Source organism: Numenius arquata, unplaced genomic scaffold (genome assembly GCF_964106895.1).
Source record: "Numenius arquata unplaced genomic scaffold, bNumArq3.hap1.1 HAP1_SCAFFOLD_424, whole genome shotgun sequence".
Lineage (NCBI taxonomy): Eukaryota > Metazoa > Chordata > Aves > Charadriiformes > Scolopacidae > Numenius > Numenius arquata.
In genome coordinates this window covers 66158-87286 of record NW_027414471.1, presented here as the reverse complement: position 1 = coordinate 87286, position 21129 = coordinate 66158, and the positions used below count along the sequence as shown (strand labels likewise).

General features: G+C 46.3%; 1 pseudogene; it reads left to right on the top strand.

The window, feature by feature from the left end:
• The first annotated feature begins 1488 nt into the window (after positions 1–1488).
• LOC141478025 (uncharacterized) lies at positions 1489–3113 on the top strand (annotated as a pseudogene).
• The last annotated feature ends 18016 nt before the right edge of the window (positions 3114–21129 follow it).

Sequence of the window (21129 nt, the reverse complement as noted above, 5' to 3'; positions counted from 1 at the left end):
GCTGGCCTGTCGCTGCCCACAAGAAGGATGCCTCAGATGTCACCCCGATGCTCCCATCGCCCCAGAGAAACAGAATGTTTTCCTTCCTTGCCTTGCCCAAATTCTTCTGAGATCGGCACTGGTGAGGCCCCACCTCGAGGGCTGTGTCCGGTTTTGGGTCCCCTACCACAAAAAAGACATTGAGGGGCTGGAGCGGGTCCAGAGAAGGGCAACGGAGCTGGTGAGGGGTCTGGAGAACAAGTCCTGTGAGGAGCGGCTGAGGGAGCTGGGGGCGTTCAGCCTGGAGAAAAGGAGGCTGAGGGGAGACCTTCTCGCTCTCTACAGCTCCCTGAAAGGAGGGTGTAGCCGGGGGGGTTCGGTCTCTGCTCCCAAGTCACAGGCGATGGGACAAGAGGAAACGGCCTCAAGTTGCCCCAGGGGAGGTTCAGACTGGACATTAGGAAAAATTTTGACACTGAAAGGGTTATCAAGCCTTGGAATGGGCTGCCCAGGGAAGGGGCTGAGGCACCATCCCTGGAGGTGTTCAAAAGACGGGTTGACATGGTGCTGGGGGACATGGTTTAGTGGTGGTTTTTTTTGTCAGAGTTAGGTTGATGGTTGGACTAGATGACCTTGAAGGTCCCTTCCAACCTGGGTGATTCTATGATTCTACTTTTTGGTCGGTTTTGATCTGCAATGCAACTGCACGGTTTTTCCAGATTTTGCCTTCTCGTTTAGCAGAGGCGAGGGGGGGCTCGTGCAGTGACTGTGTGGGACACCGATGGGATGAGCACAGGTGACTGTCACATCGATGGGCCCTGCTATGGGTCGACAGGGACTATAAATGACCGTTGTGCCCCACTGCAATGGGGGACCCCTCCCCACCACCCACCCTCACCCTTGCCAAGGCCTGAGAATCGCGGATCAATGGGACGCCGGTGACTCCGGAGGATCATCGAGCCGTCCTGTGGACCCACCATCGTGGTGGTGATAGACTATTTCTTGTCTTGCAGCTCTCCCAAATTCTGCTTCTCCTTTCCTCCTTTCCTCTCCCTCTGCCTTTTCTCTATTGCTGGCATCATTTTTTAGGTACCAACAATAAAACTACAGTAAAGAGCATCAGACCTCATTTGTGTCTCAATCGCGCCCCCGGAATCATTTTGAACCCCCTCCCGGACAAAAAAATCAGACCGGGACCTAACATATTACTGGTGGCGAAGATGGGATAGGATTCTGGGGACTGGGAGTGCTGTTTTTACTATTTGCTTATTGTGTGTATTGGAGAAGTGCTGAAGTTTTTGTGAACAGTAGGAATTTATTTTTGGATTTGTTTATTGACTGTTAGTGGTCTGTGAACATACGTGTGTGCCTCTCGGAGACGTAAGGGGGTGGGAATCTGTGTTGAATTGTTTAGTGTGCTATGTGCGACCTCTCCGAGTGACTGCCCCCGACCTTTGTTGTTGAAAACCAGATTTGAGTTTTGATTTTTTTTGTTGTTGTTGAGTAAATATGAGCGAGAGCCTCTCACCCCCTTCGGGGCGAGAAGTTTTGTCTGATCTTTTGGAAAAACATAATGCGCGCCCTTCAGTACCGGGTAGTGATTGGGCACGAGATAATTGGCATAATCTGCAGAGTGTTTCCGATCGAATCAGCGCCTTACAAAGGGATGCCAGACTTTGCTTTGGAAAAGGGAAATCTATTCTATGCGCCGTTCTGGGTGCTAGTTCAGTTGCTGCCGTAGAAGCTCGGGATCAGCGACGCGGCGCCGAGTCTCAAATTGTATAGTCTCTGCAGACTCTGGTACAATCATCTTTGCAAGGAGGAGTGGAGGAGTTAAAGGGGCAGTGAGATCAAGAGCGAGCTCAGGCGAGTTGTTTGCAGTCCGCCCTTAAAGAACAACTCCTTGCGGACGGGAGCAGAAGAGATCCCTTATACCCCAGCACAGAATTAGGCGAAGCGAAAGCTAAATTGGACGAGGGGAAAGCCCCTCCTTGTTCGCTCCAGGCCTCTTGTCAAAGTGGAGTATGAGTTTGACGATGGTCAAAATGCTGCCCCTCAACTTACCATTAAGGAAATGCCTTACTCCGCTGTGGAATTAGCTAAACTAAAGAAAGAATTTAGCCGTGCTCCCAGGGAGTCAGAGACAGAGTATGTGTGGAGAGTGTCCTCATCGGGTGGAGATCAGGTACTGTTAAGTGAGAAGGAAGCTGAAGGATATTGGGCCCCTGGAATGTTCTTAACTACTGGCCACCACCGGGCTCCCTGGTCCCTAACTCAAAAAGCAGCCTATTGGGCCGGAGGTCTCAGTCCTTCAGAAGGAGGAGACCCCCTTGCTATCTCCGGGTCGGTCGATCAGATAGTGGAAAGTGTGCAAAAAGGGGTTTGCCTGCAAATGATGTCCAACCATGAGCTTAGACTCCAACGAGAATCCCCCGTGATGCTGCCAGTAGACCCCGAATGAACGGCACCGCCGATAAGAGGACTCCCTGGCTCTTTGAAACCAATCGGTACACAGCTGCGAGGAACCATTAGGGCAGCGTGCCGAGGTGAGGCAGCTGCAGCAGAGGAAGGGGAAGAAAGAGCACCCCCCGATCACAGAGATCCAAACCGGAGGGCGTGGACATGGGGAGAAGTTGCCCAAGAATTAATTAACTACGGGTGAAAATATGGTCCTGTTAGTGTCCCCTCTGCCAAACCAGACTCGAAAGGGTTAAGACAGACAGAGCTAGAAACCCCTCCGGCTGCCAGAGCCAGAGAAAAAACAATGGGTCAGTGGCGGGAGGGAGATATCCAAGAGGCGAAATACCTTGTGGACTATGGGATGGCAGAAAGGTACTCCCCGAGATCTGATGGATGGGTTACCAACTGACACGCTAGAAAAACTGGTTAAGGAGTGGCCCGAGAAACCTGTGGCTCCCCAAAATTTAACTTCAAGCTGGACAAAGACGCCGGGCAATTCTACCCCGAGTCTCCGCTGCCCCCCCGCTTTCGATCTCTCCAGCAGGAATCTGCGGGAAACTCACTGCTCCGCTTCTCAACAGCGGGCGGAGGAGCGGAGGGGCCTGGCTACGTATCAGACAGCTCCCTATGAACCAGCGAGGAGATGTTATGATTACCTGTTTTGTAGGACCTAAGAAAATCCCAATTACATTTTTGGTAGATACTGGAGCTCGAATTTCAGCCTTGAGAACTGAGGATGCGTCCCGTAGTGGCATTTCAGTACGGAAGCGAGGGTTGTTGTAGCTGATGCGGTCGGCAATGTACAAGCACAATCATTAGCCACAGTTAACTGGACACTGCCGGGAGAGGAAACAACCGTTTTAACACCAATGGTTGTCGGACCATTCCCACTTAACCTCTTAGGGCTGGGTGTCTTGAAAGATAGAAAGTGGACGGACACAGGGGGAGGGAGCTGGTCTTTTGGTGCAGTGGAGGTGCGACTTTTACAAACCGCACCCCCACTTCCCCCCTTGAAAATAACAAACATCAAACCCCTCGGGGCACGAGAGGGAATAGCCCCACTGTTAGAGGACTTAAGGGAACAAGGAGCTGTCGGTCCTACTCACTCTCCTTTTAATTCCCCGGTACGGCCAGTCCGAAAGCCAAATGGCAAATTGAGATTGACTGTAGATTATCCAAGAGTAAATGCAAATACTGGTCCATTAACAGCTGCAGTGCCAAAACCAGCTGACCTCACAGCTACTACCCAGGAGCGAGCTCACCCTGTTATGGCAACTATCGATGTTAAGGATATGTTTTCAATGGTCCCTCTGCAACCTGAGGACCAGGATCGTTTCGAGGGTACAAGCATTCTCCCGCATTAGCCCACCATGCTTTAGCAAAAGAACTTGAACTGATCCCGCTAGAAGAAGGAGTCAGAATTTACCAATACATCGATGATGTGCTAATAGGAGGAAATCAGACAGAAAAGGCTCAAAAAACACAAAATGACATTATTGTCCATTTGGAGAGTTTAGGATTAAAGATTCCACCTGAAAAGGTTCAAGCCCCCTCCAACGAGGTTAAATTCTTAGGAATCTTGTGGAAAGGAGGAATGACCTGCATTCCTAAAGATACTCTTACCACGCTAGACCAGGGAAAAATGCCCGGATCAAAGAAAGAGTTGCAGCATGTGTTGGGATTGCTCGTGTTTTGGAGAAAACATATCCCAGACTTTTCTATCATTGCCAGACCTTTGTATGACTTACTGAGAACAGGTGTGTCTTGGGACTGGACCCCATTCGTGAAGAAGCTTTGCAGCTTTTAATACATGAAGCAGCGAATCACCAGGCACTTGGCCCTGTATATCCCACGGATCCTGTGCAAATTGAGTGGGGGTTCTCTCAATCAGGATGGTCATTACGCTTTCGGCAAAAAGATCCTGAAGGTCCTCCTTGTCCTATCAGTCTTTCTGTCGGGTCCTTACAGGGCGCACTCACCATGGCCGCACTTCTCGCAGCGAACCGGGAGGTTTTCGGGGTTCAGGGCTCGGCCGGAGCAGACGCAGCAGGATTGTTCCTTGCCCGACACCGCCGCTGGGGGGGGATGCAATTAATGACAGGGGGGTAACTAATTAAAGGAGGGGAGGGGTTCATTAATTTAGGGGGAGCAGTTCTTACTGGGCCTGATGTCCCTTTACTTGAAGGGACTATTTTTACCTTAAAATTCTGGCAGGTGGCAACAGACCAAAGGAGAGGAGTAGGAGAGAAGGACGGGAGAAGCCGGGTGAAGGGTCCCTCTCGACTCCTGGTTTGACCAATGGAGGTGACACAATCATAGAACCATGGGATTGTCGGGGTTGGAAGGGACCTGTGGGATCATCTGCTCCAACCATGAACCCAACGCTGATAAAAGCCATCACTGACCCATGTCTCTAAGCACCATCTCAACCGGGCTTTTGAATCCCTCCAGGGATGGTGCCTCCACGCCTTCCCTGGGCAGCCCATTCCAAGGCTTCATAACACTTTCCATGGAAAAAATGTTCCCAATATCCAATCTGAACCTCCCCTGGTGCAACTTGAGGCCGTCTCCTCTCGTCCCATCGCCTGTTCCTTGGGAGAAGAGACCGACACCCCCCCCCCGGCTACACCCGCCTTTCAGGGAGTTGGAGCGAGCGAGAAGGTCTCCCCTCAGCCTCCTCTTCTCCAGACTGAACACCCACAGCTCCTTCGGCTGTTCCTCAGAAGGTCTCCAGACCCCTCACCAGCTCCGTTGCCCTTCTCTGGACCCGCTCCAGCACCTCAAGGTCTTTTTTTGTGGTGAGGGGCCCAAAACCGGACACAGCCCTTGAGGTGGGACCTCCCCAGTGCCCAGTACAGGGGGACGGTCACCTCCCGAGTCCTACTCACCACGCTGTTCCTGACACAGGCTGCTGGCCTCCTTGGCCACCTGGGCACGCTGCTGGCTCATGTTCAGCCCACAGTCGACCAACACCCTCAGGTCCTCTTCCTTGGGGCAGCTCCAGCCGCTCTGCCCCAGCCTGGAGCATCCATGGGATTGGTGTGACCCAAGGGCAGGACCCGGCACTTGGCCTTGTGGAACCTCATCCCATTGGCCTCGGCCCATCGATCCAGCCTGTCCAGATCCCTCTGCAAAGCCTTCCTGCCCTCCAGCAGATCAACATCCCACCCAGCTTGGTGTCGTCTCTGAAGTGCTTGAGGGAGCACTCAATCCCCTCCTGCAGATCATCGATGAAGATGTTGAAGAGAACCGGCCCCAGCACCCAGCCCCGGGGGACACCACTGGTGTTTCTAGATCTTTCAGGAAGTTCAGAGTGACACTCACAGGGAATGGACCGCAGCAAATCACGGCTCCCAGCTCAGACCCCGGGCAGGAACACCCCGGTGGCAGGTCCTGCGTGTCCTACAGATGAAACCTCGAGAGCTCCCTGTGCTGAATGTGTCTAAAGGCAGCGGCATGATGGACGAAAGGATTCCTGAAAACCAGATTCATCAAAAGCGACTTCTGTAAGTCCCTGGGCAAAACTGCCCACGGTATCACCACATTATGGAATCACAGAATCACACGGGGTTGCAAGGGACCTCTGGAGATCATCTCCTCCAACCCCCTGCCAGAGCAGGTCCACCCAGAGCAGGTCCCAGAGGAAGGTGTCCAGGTGGGGTTTGAATGTCTCCAGAGAAGGAGACTCCACCACCTCCCTGGGCAGCCTGTCCCAGGGCTCTGCCACCCTCCCAGGAAAGAAGTTCCTCCTCGTGTTTAGGTGGAACTTCTTATATTCAAGTTTGTGCCCGTTTCCTCTTGTCCTGTCCCTGGGCACCACTGAAAAAAGACCGGCCCCGTCCTCCCGACACCCACCCTTTAAGTATTTATAGGCGTTGATCAGATCCCCCCTCAGTCTTCTCTTCTCCAGACTAAAAAGACCCAAGTCCCTCAGCCTTTCCTCATCAGAGAGGTGCTCCAGGCCCCTCATCATCTTGCTCCTGCATCCCCTGCTTGCCTTCCTCTGCCCGGGGACTGCCTCAGAGATTCCCCGATCCATGAGGTGCCGAGGTTAAATTTGTTCTTTGCCTTTAATCTGTGTTTTTGTGGTTGTTCCTGCGTCCTGCCTGCATCGGCTCACACAATTATTATTTTTAGTGCTTGGGTTGTGCATCGTTTCGACCTTGGGAAAGAGGATGGAACTCGGCTTTGTTGTGCTACATCAAGATAAAGGCTGTTAATGAAAATATAATTACTGCAGGAGCGGTAATGTACTAGATTGGAGTTGGGTAGCTATCCTATTTTTTGAGCTTGCTGCTTTTGAGGTAGAAAAACTGTAAAGTTTAAATGTTTAAAGAAGTGCTAATAACTTCTACAGATTTACGCAACGACCGTTTAAATACCCTGAACTCAAGAAAATGGAGTAGAAAGCAAAAGCCGGAAGAGACACGTGTAAGAACAGAGAAATATAAAACCTTAAATCTTTTTGAGTTGCCTGAATCCCGGTTGACATCATTTGGAAATACTTCTTTCTAGGTTTGTCCAAAGCCTTTGCATTGAACCCACCAGCCTTCATCTGCCTTCCACTCTGCTTCTATCTACTTCTTGTCTAAATCTTACATGAGAGATGGGCAAAAGTCAATTCCTCTTTCTCTTCTAATGCTTTTGTTATCGGGGGGCGGGGGGAGGGTTGGTGTCTAAGCCCAGTTGTAACCCATACGGAATTATTTTCCCTACGGCTATTTGTGTGATCCTCTGAAAGAAACCTTACTAGTCTGACACACTGAATTCTAATTAATTTCTGCAGCAAGTTACTCTGTCTTCTTGAATGATAACACTTGGTCTAACAACCTTTTACATACGTTTAAATGTGTTGGTTTTTTTTCCGTTACTGCATTTTTGGTCTTTCTGTGAACGGTCCATGAGGAAGGAGTAGGTCTGTCACCAAGAACATCAATTGCCATGTGAGCAAAACACTGATTTTATGTGGGATCTCTTTGATGACGTTTCTATGAGACATAAGGATTGTGTACAAAGTGTGATCTCTAAAGAAATAAAACAAGCCCCGAATCTTCTGTCTTATTATTTTAGCTTTTGGCTTTTCCATGCCGCTGTTTCCTCCTTTTTAAATGATCTAAGAAGTTGGGAAAAGAAGGGAGATCGGGCTTTTTCTTTTTTTTTAGAGCTGCAGAATGGCTGAAATGGAGGTACTTCCGGCAGAATTATTTTTAGGGTGTTCTTTTTTGCTGCTTTTACAACCTGATAAAAATATGCCTGGTCTGTCCCGGAAAACCAAGAAAACTTATTAAAAAAGCCAGCTGGAAAGTTGCTCTTTTGTGAGCTTCAGCTGAACTTTTGGATGCTGCAGAAGTCTGTGTTAAAGAATGAACTTCTGTCTTGTTTTCTTTTTCACATGAAGTAGTAAAAATTTAGGTCTCAAGACCTCTTTCCCTTTCCCGTCACCTCCTCCCAAAATCTCATACAACATGATTTCTGTTTGGTTTTTGCTCTAATTAAACACGAGGGTCTTAGGAAGCTGCGTAAACCTTGTCACTAAGCGTTCCTAGGGAGATAAAGCTTTAAGTGCTTTAATTTGTGTGGTTTAATACTGTCTCTCTGTCTTCCAGCACCGAGCCCTTGGATGCGTTCGCCCATGGAGACGCCTTCCAGTGAGTCCAGTAAACGACGTCGTCTTTACCGGTCCATCAGATGGTGTCCGGCTTCTTCCTGGGGACACCCGAGAGTCTTCCCGCGGAGGTGAGATCTCTGGGTGGAAAAGAGAATTGATCATAGAATCACTCAGGTTGGAAGGGACCTTCAAGGTCATCTAGTCCAACCATCAACCTAACTCTGACAAAAAAAACCATCACTAAACCATGTCCCCCAGCACCATGTCAACCCGTCTTTTGAACACCTCCAGGGATGGTGCCTCAGCCCCTTCCCTGGGCAGCCCATTCCAAGGCTTGATAATCCTTTCAGTGTCAAAATTTTTCCTAATGTCCAGTCTGAACCTCCCCTGGGGCAACTTGAGGCCGTTTCCTCTTGTCCCATCGCCTGTGACTTGGGAGAAGAGATCGACCTCCCCCGGCTACACCATCCTTTCAGGGAGTTGTAGAGAGCGAGAAGGTCTCCCTTCAGCCTCCTTTTCTCCAGGCTGAACGCCCCCAGCTCCCTCAGCCGCTCCTCACAAGACTTGTTCTCCAGACCCTTCACCAGCTCCGTTGCCCTTCTCTGGACCTGCTCCGGCCCCTCAATGTCTCTTTTGTTGTAAGGGGCCCAAAACTGGACACAAAAATAGTCCCTGAAGGATAAGGCAGTGCTCAAGTAGGAGAATTATTGGCTGTGTGCAATGTCTTTCAGCACGAGGATCAATTTACCTCTCCTGCCTATATCTACACTGATTCTTTCACTGTCTTTTAAGGGTGCACTGAGTGGCTCCCATTCTGGGAACAGAACGGGGGGGAAGTTAAAGGAAAAGTGGCAAGATATTCCAGCAACTGCTAAACAAGGGAGCTTTGCAGTGGCATGGATTGCCTCCCACCAGACCCACGAAACTCCGGCTAGCCGATGGAACAATGAAGCCGATGAGATGGCCCGACTTGCCCCCTCGCAAAATGAACCAATAGGGGAGAATTGGGAACGACTTCTGGAATGGTTACATGTGAAAAGGGGGCACACTGGGGCAAAAGATCTGCATGGAGAAGCTCAAACAAGAGGTTGGCCAGTCACCCGAGGAAATTGTCAGACTTGTATTCCAGCTCGTGGCCGATGCCGCGCGCCATTAGGAAAACATCCTCTTAGGGAAGACCCACTACGTATTCGAACGGGTGAAGGACTGTGGGGTGCCTGGCAAATAGATCACATGGGTCCATTCCCAAGATCTAATGGAAAATATTATGTACTCGTAGGGGTAGAAATAACATCAGGCCTAGTGCAAGCCGAGGCTTTTCCCCGTGCCACAGGAGAGAACGCTGTTAAAGCCTTGCAACTGTGGCTTAGTACCCTTCCTAAGCCTCAGGCAATTCAGTCGGACAATGGGTCTCACTTTACAGCTAAAATTGTTCAGGACTGGGCCAAAGAGAAAGGAATTCAATGGGTATTTCACACTCCGTACTATCCTCAGGCTAATGGAACAGTGGAACGTACTAATGGCCTCCTCAAACCCCATGAATCAGAGTGGGACAAACAGCCTTTCGGAAGCTGTTGCCCATGGTAACAGCCGGTGGGGGGTGAATGGATGCCCCAAAATTACAGCCTTTAGCCCACAAGCTCCTACCATAGTCCCAACAGCTCCTGGCCCAGACCACCCCAGTAAACCCTCGCATTACCCTGGACAACCAGTCCTGGTGGAACTACCTACGATAGGAGCAGTTCCCCTAGCATTGGGTACACCCCTTAACAAATATACCTGGATTGCAAAAGATGCCCTAGACAAAGAATACAAAATTAATACTAGATGGACCGTCCCATCTTTTTAGTATCTGTAATCCCGCTTCCCGTTTTGAACCGAGGATGGCTTTTCTTTCATCTTGTCTTTCCAGGAACAGTCCACCAAAAACCGAAGACTCTACTGCAAGCTGTACTGAAGATATATGTAGGCTTTAATGCTTTAATCCTTTGCATCGTATTGGTACAATTGCTTTGTTTCGCTTATGCTTTTAGGATGTATTGTGTATCATCACAGAAACTGTTTTGGGCAACTCTTTACCCTTAGCTCTTGGGGAAGCTGTAGTCTCATAGATGTTACTGAATAGAAAAATGAGTTTGTGACGTTAGGGACCTCTGTAGCCCGGGCATTCAACCTCACTAATTGTTGGGTGTGCGGAGGACCACTTGGTTCGGCGAGCTGGCCGTGGACCTCGGTCCCTGTTTCCCCTAATGGCTAGTGAGCAATTACAGCGAAGAAAAAAAGGACATGTTGGGAAGAAGAAAGCTCACCATCTCCTTGGCCAATCCGATACCCAGCTCGAGGCTGAATTAAAGAATAAGGCTAGGTATGGCTTGAAGGTTTGCTTACCTAAGTATGAGTTAGCAAATATAACTTGGCTGACCACAAATAGGGGCCTACACCCCTGCAGAGCTACGATAAGTAACAAGACAGGAAGGTACCTATGTAGATAGCAATTGTGAGGCCAGCACAATGTTATCTTATCTCTGACAAATGGGGGGCTCCAAGAGGGAGGTAGCATATGGTAATGAGTTACTGGAAACTAATGAATATGTTAAAACTCCTTGCATGAATATGTACGTATGGTGTGCATATATGTTGTTAAACTGACTCTGTCGGGCACGCACATTTGGAGGAGCTATCCCCTGTGCGTCCAGCGCTGCAATAAAGGATACCTGCTTAATAGTCATCCCGACTATTGAGTCCTGATTTCGTCTTTCACAGCATCAATTCTGGCACCCCAGGTGGGACCCTCTCTGCTCGGCTGCAGGACCCTCTGAGAACAGGACTCCCTAGGGTACCCCCGGGATCTTCCCGGAGGGACTCCTCGCCTCATACGGATCACTGCGGGGGCAGACAAGGACCATCTAGAAAATAAGGTATTCTTTTAAGAAAAATTAGAGAAAAAAAAAAAAAAAAAAAAAAAGAGTTTTGGTTTTTGGAACCGGTCATTTGGGGTTCCCATAAGTCGTAGGAGACGTCCTACGCAGGGCGCTGTATGCCAGGCTACTAGTGCCTGAGGGCATACTGTGTACGTGAGTTGTGCTGCGCAACTCAGGTTGTGCTGCGCTCTCTTGCATTACGTACACTTGGTTTGGTTTGTGTATGCGGGTATAGGCACATTTTGTGCTTTGTACTTCTGTATTTCATACACTTGGTTTGTGTACGCGGGTACAGGCACATTTTGTGCTTTGTACTCCTGTATTTCGTACACTTGGTTTGGTTTGTGTATGCGGGTATGAGCACATGCTGTGTTTTGTACTTTTGTATTTCATACACTTGGTTTTAGTACGTTAGGTACGGTCGCGAGTAAAGCTAAGTACCTTTGCATTAACGTACTTTGTGGTGGTAGTAACTTATCGGTATTGAAATTGGAACTGTTTAAAGGAATTGTTTATTGAAAGTTGATTTGGATTTGGTAAAAGGTGTGTGAATGAATTGAGCTAGCTCTTGTATGACTGAGACGCGGCACAGCTGCGAAGCGAGTGTGGAGTTCTGATCCGCGGTTCCGTTATCCCGCGAGGGGTGCGGCCGGAGATGAACAAAGCGAGTATATTTGGTTGACTGGATGAATATGATCGGTCATATAAATGGATATTGTCCTTTCCACCCAGATAACGGGTGTAAAGCAAACAATAAGTGTTAAGTGTTAAAATTGTTTTAAGATTTTTTCACTGGTTTGGGTCTAATTCAGATTGTACTGATCTTGAGTGCCCTAATTGCCAGCTGTGGATGCAGTGGGAGGAATATTGAGGAGACAGATTGTATCCTCTAACTGTACTGTGTTAAATTAGCAAATATGGGGGAACAGCAAAGTGGCGGAATTGTGAAAAAGAGCCCCATAGGATGTATTTTAAAACATTGGAAAAATATAGGAGGACCGTCAGGTGGGAACGTGAATAAGAAAACTTTGATAAAATATTGTAATCAATGGTGGCCCTTATACAAATTAGATGATGGAGAAAAGTGGCCTCTTAATGGAACCCTAAACTATAATACTATGTTGCAGTTGATGTTGTTCTTACGGAGAGAAGGAAAATGGGATGAGGTTATGTATGCGGATATGTTTTTCACTTTGCGAAATCATCCTGAATGGCAAAAGGACTGCGGATTTAATATACCACCGCAAGACCCTTTAGTTTTGTCCCTCGAGAAAGAACATAAAGATAAAAGGAAGGGGCAGCAGAAAATGAAGAGATGTTGCTCGGCATGTAGTATTGGACAAAGGTGTTTAAAAGTGACAGAATCCAGTAAGAGGAAAGAGGAAACAGAAGATCAGCTTGAGGATTTGGGAATGCCCCCTCCTCCATTGCCAGATCCGCTTTCTCCACCCCAGTCGCCATTCCCTGAGACAGAGGGTGGCGGTAGCGGTGAGGAAGAAGGGGAAGCGGCAACTGCTTTTACTCCAGTTACTGCAAGAACCAGGAGCAAAACTCAGAGAGCTCCACAACTCCTAGCCCCGTTACGGGAAGTAATGGGATCTAGTGGACCAGCTAGAGTGAAAATTCCGTTTTCCACCACTGATTTAAATGACTGGAAGGAGGTAGCTAGAGGGTATCGAGATGATCCCTCTAAGGTGGCAAAACGATTTGAATTGATAGTTAGAAATCAAGAATTAATGCCTGTAAGCAAGGATTTTGTAAATGTAATAGGAGCCACTGGCCAGCAGAGAAAGGCGTTCTTTTCGGAACCCCTTAGATTTAAATTAGGAAAACAGATCGGAATACATCGATTTTTATACTTGCCACATTCCCCCAAATCACTGTTAGGGCGAGATTTATTAGAGCAATTAGGAGCAGTGATAGTTTTTAATCAAGGAGCCATGGAATTAAAAGTGAAAGAAGATCAGTTGATTGAAATTTTGAGCCTAGCCCTAATGCACTCTGAAAAGCCCACTGTGTCATCACCCGAACTTGAAGAAATCATTAATCAGGTATATCCAGGGGTTTGGGCTACAGGGACTCCAGGAAGGGCGAAACACGCTACCCCCATAGTAATACAACTTAAGGAGGGAGCAAGCCCAATACGTCAAAAACAATACCCCCTGAGATTAGAAGATCGCAGAGGGATAGAAGGTCCAATTAAGAACTTTTTACAACATGGACTACTAGTGGAATGTGAATCAGAATATAACACCCCCATACTGCCGGTAAAGAAACCAAATGGAACTTATCGGGTAGTTCAGGACCTAAGAGAAATAAACAAAATTGTTAAAGATTTACACCCTGTAGTTGCCAATCCCTATACATTACTTACCAAATTGAAAAACAGTCAGGTATGGTTTACAGTATTAGACCTAAAAGATGCATTCTTTTGTCTGCCTTTGGCTAAAGAAAGTCAGAAGTTGTTTGCTTTTGAATGGGAAAGCCCTACCACTGGTAGGAAAACCCAGCTTACTTGGACAGTGTTACCCCAAGGTTTCAAAAACAGTCCAACAATTTTCGGAAATCAATTAGCACGTGAGCTTGAGGGATGGAAGCCTCCTTCCAAAAATGGAACCCTTTTACAATACGTGGATGACCTGTTAATAGCAACTGAAACCAAACCTGAGTGTATCCAATGGACTGTGAGCTTGTTAAACTTTCTTGGACTAAATGGATATCGAGTCTCTCAACAGAAAGTTCAAATGGTACAACAGCAAGTGACCTACCTGGGATATGAATTATCTGGAGGACAACGGGAGTTGGGAACTGAACGAAAAGAAGCCATCTGTAAAACCCCACTTCCTCAGACGGTAAAAGAACTCAGAACCTTCTTGGGAATGACAGGTTGGTGTCGATTATGGATTTATAACTACGGAATAATAGTGAAACCTTTATATGAACTTTTGAAAAATAATCCCATTAGATTGATATGGTCCAAAGAAGCTCAGAACGCATTTGAAATACTCAAAAAGGAACTCATGAGAGCCCCGGCCTTGGGCTTGCCTGATGTAACCAAACCTTTTTGGCTCTTTTCTCATGAGAAACAAGGAATAGCTCTAGGAGTTTTAGCTCAGCGGCTGGGACCATACAAAAGAGCTGTAGCTTATTTCTCTAAACAATTAGATGAAGTAAGTAAAGGATGGCCAGGATGTTTACGAGCGGTAGCGGCCGTAATACTAAATATTGAGGAAGCCCGGAAATTTACCTTGGGCCAGAAGATGACAGTGTTGGTTTCGCATACTGTATCCGCTGTATTAGAACAAAAAGGGAATCACTGGCTTTCCCCATCCAGGTTTCTGAAATACCAGGACTAACACTGTGAACCCAGCTTCTTTCCGTAGTGGAGCAACAACCGAACCACTAACACATGACTGTTTGGAAACAATAGAGGCTGTGTATTCTAGCAGACCAGATCTGAAAGAAGAACCCCTGCAGGATGCACAGGACTCCTGGTTTACGGAGGGAAGTAGCTTTGTCCGACAAGGTATCCGTAAGGCTGGATATGCAGTGACCACAACAAATAAGGTAATTGAATCCCAACCATTGCCTACCGGGACATCAGCTCAAAAGGCTGAGATTATTGCCTTGACTAGGGCTTTGGAACTGGCGAAAGGGAAAAGGATAAATATATGGACAGACTCCAAATATGCCTTTGGAGTTGTTCATGCTCATGGAGCAGTCTGGAAGGAACGAGGATTGCTAACCGCACAAGGAAAACAAAGCAAACATGCAGAAGAAATACTTCGTCTACTGGAGGCAGTACGGTTACCAGCTAGCGTCGCCATCATGCATTGTCGAGGACATCTGAGGGGTAACACTGACCAAGAAAGAGGTAACAGATTGGCTGATTATGAGGCTAAACAGGCAGCAGAAAGAATACAGAAAGAACAAATTCTAGCCTTAATTCCAGACAATAGAAATCAAGACCTGGATGACCACGAGGGCATTAAATATTCTAGATTAGATGAGGAGTTCATACGAGAATTAGGAGGACAAGTTCCTTCCCGGGGATGGGCTCATTTGAGTGATGGTAGAATGATTATACCTGCCAAACTAGTGTGGGGACTTGTTAAAGAAGAACACGATAAGACACATTGGGGAGCAGATTCGTTATATAAATTTTTAGGCCAAAGATGGATAGGGAAGAATTTATATACCACTGTTCGACAGGTGACTCAGCAGTGTGAAACATGTTTGAGAAATAACCCCAACACAGGTAATCGAATACAGTTAGGAACTATTGGGAAAGGAAACATACCAGGAGACCATTGGCAAATCGATTTTTCCGAACTCCCAAGAAAAGGGGGGTATAAGTACTTATTGGTGCTTACAGACACCTTTTCTGGATGGCCAGAGGCTTTTCCCTGTAGAACAAACCAGGCAAGAGAAGTGACTAAAGTGTTATTGAACGAGATAATACCTCGATTTGGGGTACCTATAGTCATCTCATCAGATAGAGGTACTCACTTTTGTGCACAAATAGTGCAGCAAGTTAGCAAACTATTGGGAATTGATTGGCAGTTACACACCCCATATAGGCCGCAGGCCAGTGGGCAAGTAGAAAAAATGAATCACATGATAAAACAGCAGATAGCCAAAATATGTCAAGAAGCAGATTTGTATTGGTATCAAGCATTACCCATAGCTCTGCTTAGACTACGTGTAAAGCCAAGAGCTAAAGAAAACCTAAGCCCTTTTGAAATATTATGTGGGAGACCATACCAGACAAAATATAAAGGAGAAGATTTAAACCAGTTGGGTAATTCTTATTTACAAAAATATGTTATTTCTTTGGGAAAACAATTAGAGAAAATCAATAAGAGTGTCCTAGGAACTAGAGTTAAGGGATTGGATCACGCTATCCATCCCTTTAGTCCTGGAAATTGGGTTTATATCAAAAATTTTTCAGGCAATCCACTGGAAGAGAGGTGGACCGGACCATTTCAAGTGTTACTGACCACCTTCACTGCAATCAAGGTGAAGGAGCAGCCGTCCTGGATTCACTACTCTCGAGTGAAAAAAGCTCCAGACAAGCAGTGGACTTCTGAACCTTTAGGACCTTTAAAACTAAGATTACAAAAGACGGCTCCGAGGCATAAGGAAGATCCCCAATTTGAGCAGAAATGGACCTCCGAATGTACCGGATCAGCAAAACTGCGATTCCGGAGATCATTATTGTGATCTTCTACATCACAGCTGGATGGACAGAGAACTGCACCACCCATCAAGACCTAGATGATGTCCCCGACCCCGAAGACTGGACCAGGAATGGACATTTGGGCAATGCAGGTCTGAATATCACATATAAAAAGACTAAGGTATACACAGTTTTAAAAATTGATGGCCAGATTAAAAGAGACTGGGGAGATTCACAACAGATACCATCCTTTGAAATAAGAGAAAACAGCTTGATTGATAAAGCATGTAAATTTGATATGACACAAGTGTACTTAACCACTGTAATAACGGTTGGCATTTATGTATATAATTTAGAAGAGCCACAACAATGCATATTTTCAGCAGTATGTACACTCCACCAAGATTACTGTCGAGCAGAGGTCCAACCTAAAGTTAGTTCAATGATTAGGTGCATAGGAGTTATACATGATGCAAGGGAAATTATAAGATCATACTGACAAGCGGCCTTGATTTTAGTCCCAAAGGATATAACCGCCACACATGGTATGGATACTCTCTCTCCCCAACTTATCCCCTTTCCAGAAGTGAAACGTTCAAATACTATTCTCAATTATAATGCACCAGTAATATATAAAAATTATGTAATATATAGGGAAAATATAGCATGCAAAAAGGAGATAAAAACTTTCACTCAAACATTTACCTTTAGGAGTAGGGTTACTTGTAATGCATCTGAAAAGGCTGAAAACATCACTATAAATATAAAATACAATAGCACTGAAAAAGGGAAATTTACCATATGGGAAGTACCAACAACTGCTTTGAAGGCTACATGTCAGCAACCTCAATGTAGCCTTACTATAGTAAATAAAGGAGAAGCAGTTTATAAGATATGCGCACTATGGAGTCTAGAAAGCCGTGCAGCAACATTTCTATTCCCCTTTGTGCTCTATGTGCCTCGGAGAAATATAATTACTCCAAGTCCAACCACCATCCCTCTGTTTGAACCAGCTAAATGTGCTGTGAAATACCATAACCTTTCGTTCGCAGGCCCTTATGTAGTGAGACAATCCAATGAGCAGAAATTATTTCTGGACCCCACATATTCTTTAAAGAAGGTACGGGTAAAGGTACAAGCTGATATATCTCAGATGAAATCAGAATGCTTACCTTTTATTTCGCAAAGTCTTAAAGGATGGAAGGCATGGTTACATTCCAGAGCTCACCACTCAAGGAAACAGAGAGATTTAACAGGATGGTTTGGATCTGGACTAGGAGTTTTAAACTCGATTGATCAGGAAGTAATAATTAATAAACTGAGCACAGTCACCTCTGATTTAGGAAGGCTAGAAGTACCACTAAGGTCATCTTTAATCACTCTGGCTGAAACTCAGCAATTAACTGTTGATTTCATTTCCCTATTATCTAACCATACTACTGAGGATTTCCAAGCAGTAGCAACTTTTGTAAAAGGACTACAAGGAAATGTCTCTATTGCCATTCAGTGTATACAAACACAACTTTGGATACAATCTGTGGTTTCTGATATAATCAGAGAAGGGATGTCAGGAAACCTACCACAGGAAATTAGAGAAATTATCGCTAAGAACGATACTACCACCCCATTCGAATTAAAACATCAGGCTTGGTGGCAATTAGTTAATTTCACCTATGATGACACAAAAGAACGAATTGAAGCCTACGTGCTGACAATTCAAAAGGCAAAGGTATGGGATATTTTCCCTATTTTAGCACTAGGGGCAATCCATCAAGATGTAGTAGTCAGACCAATAAACTATAATGTTTGGGCAAAATATAATGATGATATAAGAAAATGGCAGACCATTAGTACCGAAGCCTGCATCCCAAAGGAACAACTAGGATATGTTTGTGAGAATGCAGTAATTGAAAACGAAGATTTGTGCTTAGACACAGAGGACAGTACATGCACGTTTGAGATGCTTCCCTCAGAACATGCTCAATCACAGGTGTATTATGTAGGAAAAGGATGTGTCTGTATAAGGACTAGTTGTGTTAATGTCAGCATTGATACTTGTGAAGAAGAAACAAATGGAACTAACTTTTGTGTTTGTAATTTTACCAAGATACAAGGTTGTGATTTTAATTATTCTGCTCCAATAACCACTTCTCAGTTGATCTCTGACAGTTTCATGCTATACAATGATATACCTAAATTACAGATTGGAATGGACATTAATGTCCTGAAGAAAATGCTTTCCCACCCAGACATTAAAATGTTGCTAAAGAGGGTGAAGGAAGCTTCGAAACGAACATTATGGCAAGTCCAGCATGATACTGTAGAAATAAAGAACATCATCACAGCCATTGAGAAAACTGGTGAACATCATTGGTGGGACATTTTTCTAAATACCTCACTAAAATCTCCAACTGCTGCACAGGTTTTCAATTTCCTAGTGCATCCTGTACTAGTGCTGATTTTTGCAGCCCTACTGCTGACTATTCTCAACATTTGGCTGTGGTGGAAAGTACGAACTGTTGCTCAACAAGTACATGTATTATGGACTGTAAACAAAATTATGCAAAAGAATTTGCAATAGCATAAAGAAAAGGGGGGATTGAATTAAAGAATAAGGCTAGGTATGGCTTGAAGGTTTGCTTACCTAAGTATGAGTTAGCAAATACAACTTGGCTGACCACAAATAGGGGCCTACACCCCTGCAGAGCTACGATAAGTAACAAGACAGGAAGGTACCTATGTAGATAGCAATTGTGAGGCCAGCACAATGTTATCTTATCTCTGACAAATGGGGGGCTCCAAGAGGGAGGTAGCATATGGTAATGAGTTACTGGAAACTAATGAATATGTTAAAACTCCTTGCATGAATATGTATGTATGGTGTGCATATATGTTGTTAAACTGACTCTGTCGGGCATGCACATTTGGAGGAGCTATCCCCTGTGCGTCCAGCGCTGCAATAAAGGATACCTGCTTAATAGTCATCCCGACTATTGAGTCCTGATTTCGTCTTTCACGGCATCAAGGCCAATACTGTCTGAGCCGCACTCAACCAGGTGGTACCTTTGTAGGGATCAGCACTTGTAATTGGACCTTCACACGTGGGAATCACGCGTCTCCCCCTAATGATCTTTTTGTGGTATCCGAAAGCAATTTAACTTCACTGCCAAAGGTCTTCGATAGGTTTGGGTGAATGAATCGGGGCACGTGAAGCTGTTTTCTGGCTTCTAGTCTCCGGTAAATATAACTGTCCACACAGACTGTTGGTATACACCAGAAAAAAACATAAGTTGTAACTGGAGGAATAGCACGGGTGCTTGGTGTTGCAGTGTTATAGATAGAGCCCACCATTCCAGTCCATGGCAAAATTTGGCATTCCATACCCCTTTAGGATTGAGTAATTCGACCTATTTTTCAGGTGCCCTAGACTCCCACTGGTCTATTTGAAAATGGCACCAGAGCACCGCAAGGCCACTATTGGATCTCTGGACACCATGCACACGAAATGCCACCAGCAAATTGGACAGGAACAGGTTACGTTGGAGGAATCCACCCTTTGTTTGTCCTCCTTCCCGAAAGCGGTGGTAATGATCTAAGTGTTAAGCTGTACGATGATCTCACACGGAATAAGCGATCTATTGACACCAGTCTGACACCTGGAAGTAGCCAAAAATGGGGAAAAGATGGCTGGTCCCCCGCAACAAACCATTGAACATCACGGGCCAGCCACCTGGAATCCTACTGAGTTAATTAGCGGTGCTCGAGAACCCATCTATAACCTAAACCGCATAATTCACCTTCAAGCTGTTTTAGGAATCGTTACTAACGAAACTGCTCGCGCCCCAGATCTGTTGGGGGGCCAGGCCACGCAAATGCAAACCCCAATTTTGCAACACCACGTGGTTCTTGACCACCTGCTGGCGGAAGGAGGAGGTGTTTGTGGTAAATTGAATGACTCAAATTGTTGCTTAAAAATTGATGATAACGGCCAGATTGTCAAACAAATAACCTCTGGGATAAGAAAGTTAGCCCACGTCCCTGTCCAAACCTGGAAAGACCGGGAAATTGATCCCTTTTCCTGGCTTCTAGGAGGTCCATGGGTCAAACGAATTCTGTTCTACTTGCTGTGTGGAACTGCAATGCTTTTCTTCTTACCATGTATAATTCCGTGTTTAATACGATGGATTCAAAGTGCGGTACAAAATACGGAGTTTGTACCTACTGTCTCCCCTAACGGCGTGAAGTGTGTACGGGCCGTCCCAGAACCTGTTTCTTTGCCCCTAAATATTGTGTAAACTCCTGCCTAATTCTCCCTCTTTCCCTCCCCACTCCTCACCCACCACGGGTCCTGAAGAACTCCTCGGGGACCTTCGAGCCGCGGGGTGGATGTAAGAGCCCGACAGACCGATAAGATGCCTCAAAGCCCGCTCGCCGCAGGACTTCTATCGCCGGTGTACCCATAACAAAGGATTTGTGTCCTTGGTTCTCAAAACTCTACCCTGTTTAACCCAAAAACTTGCCTATTTCTCAAGGTCCAGCGCTGCTCACGAGGCAGAGGCAGGGCGGGGGGGGAGGGGGCTCGTGCAGCAACCGTGTGGGACACCGATGGGATGAGCACAGTGGGAGACAGTGCCAAAAGCCTTGCTGAAGTCAAGGTAGATGACATCTGCTGCTCTCCCCTCATCCAGCCATCCAGTTATAACGTCACAGAAGGCTATCAGACTGGTCAAGCATGATTTACCCTTGGTAAATCTGTGTTGACCACGTCCAGTAACTTCTTGATCTTCAACGTGTTTGGAGATGACACCCAGAACGAGTCTCTCTGTTATTTCCCCAGGGATGGAGGTGAGACTAACCGGCCTGTAGTTCCCTGCGTCCTCCTTCTCGCCCTTTTTGTAGACTGGTGTGATATTTGCCTTCCTCCAGTCCTCAGGCACTTCACCTGTTCTCCAAGACCTCTCAAAAATGACGGAGCTGGCTGT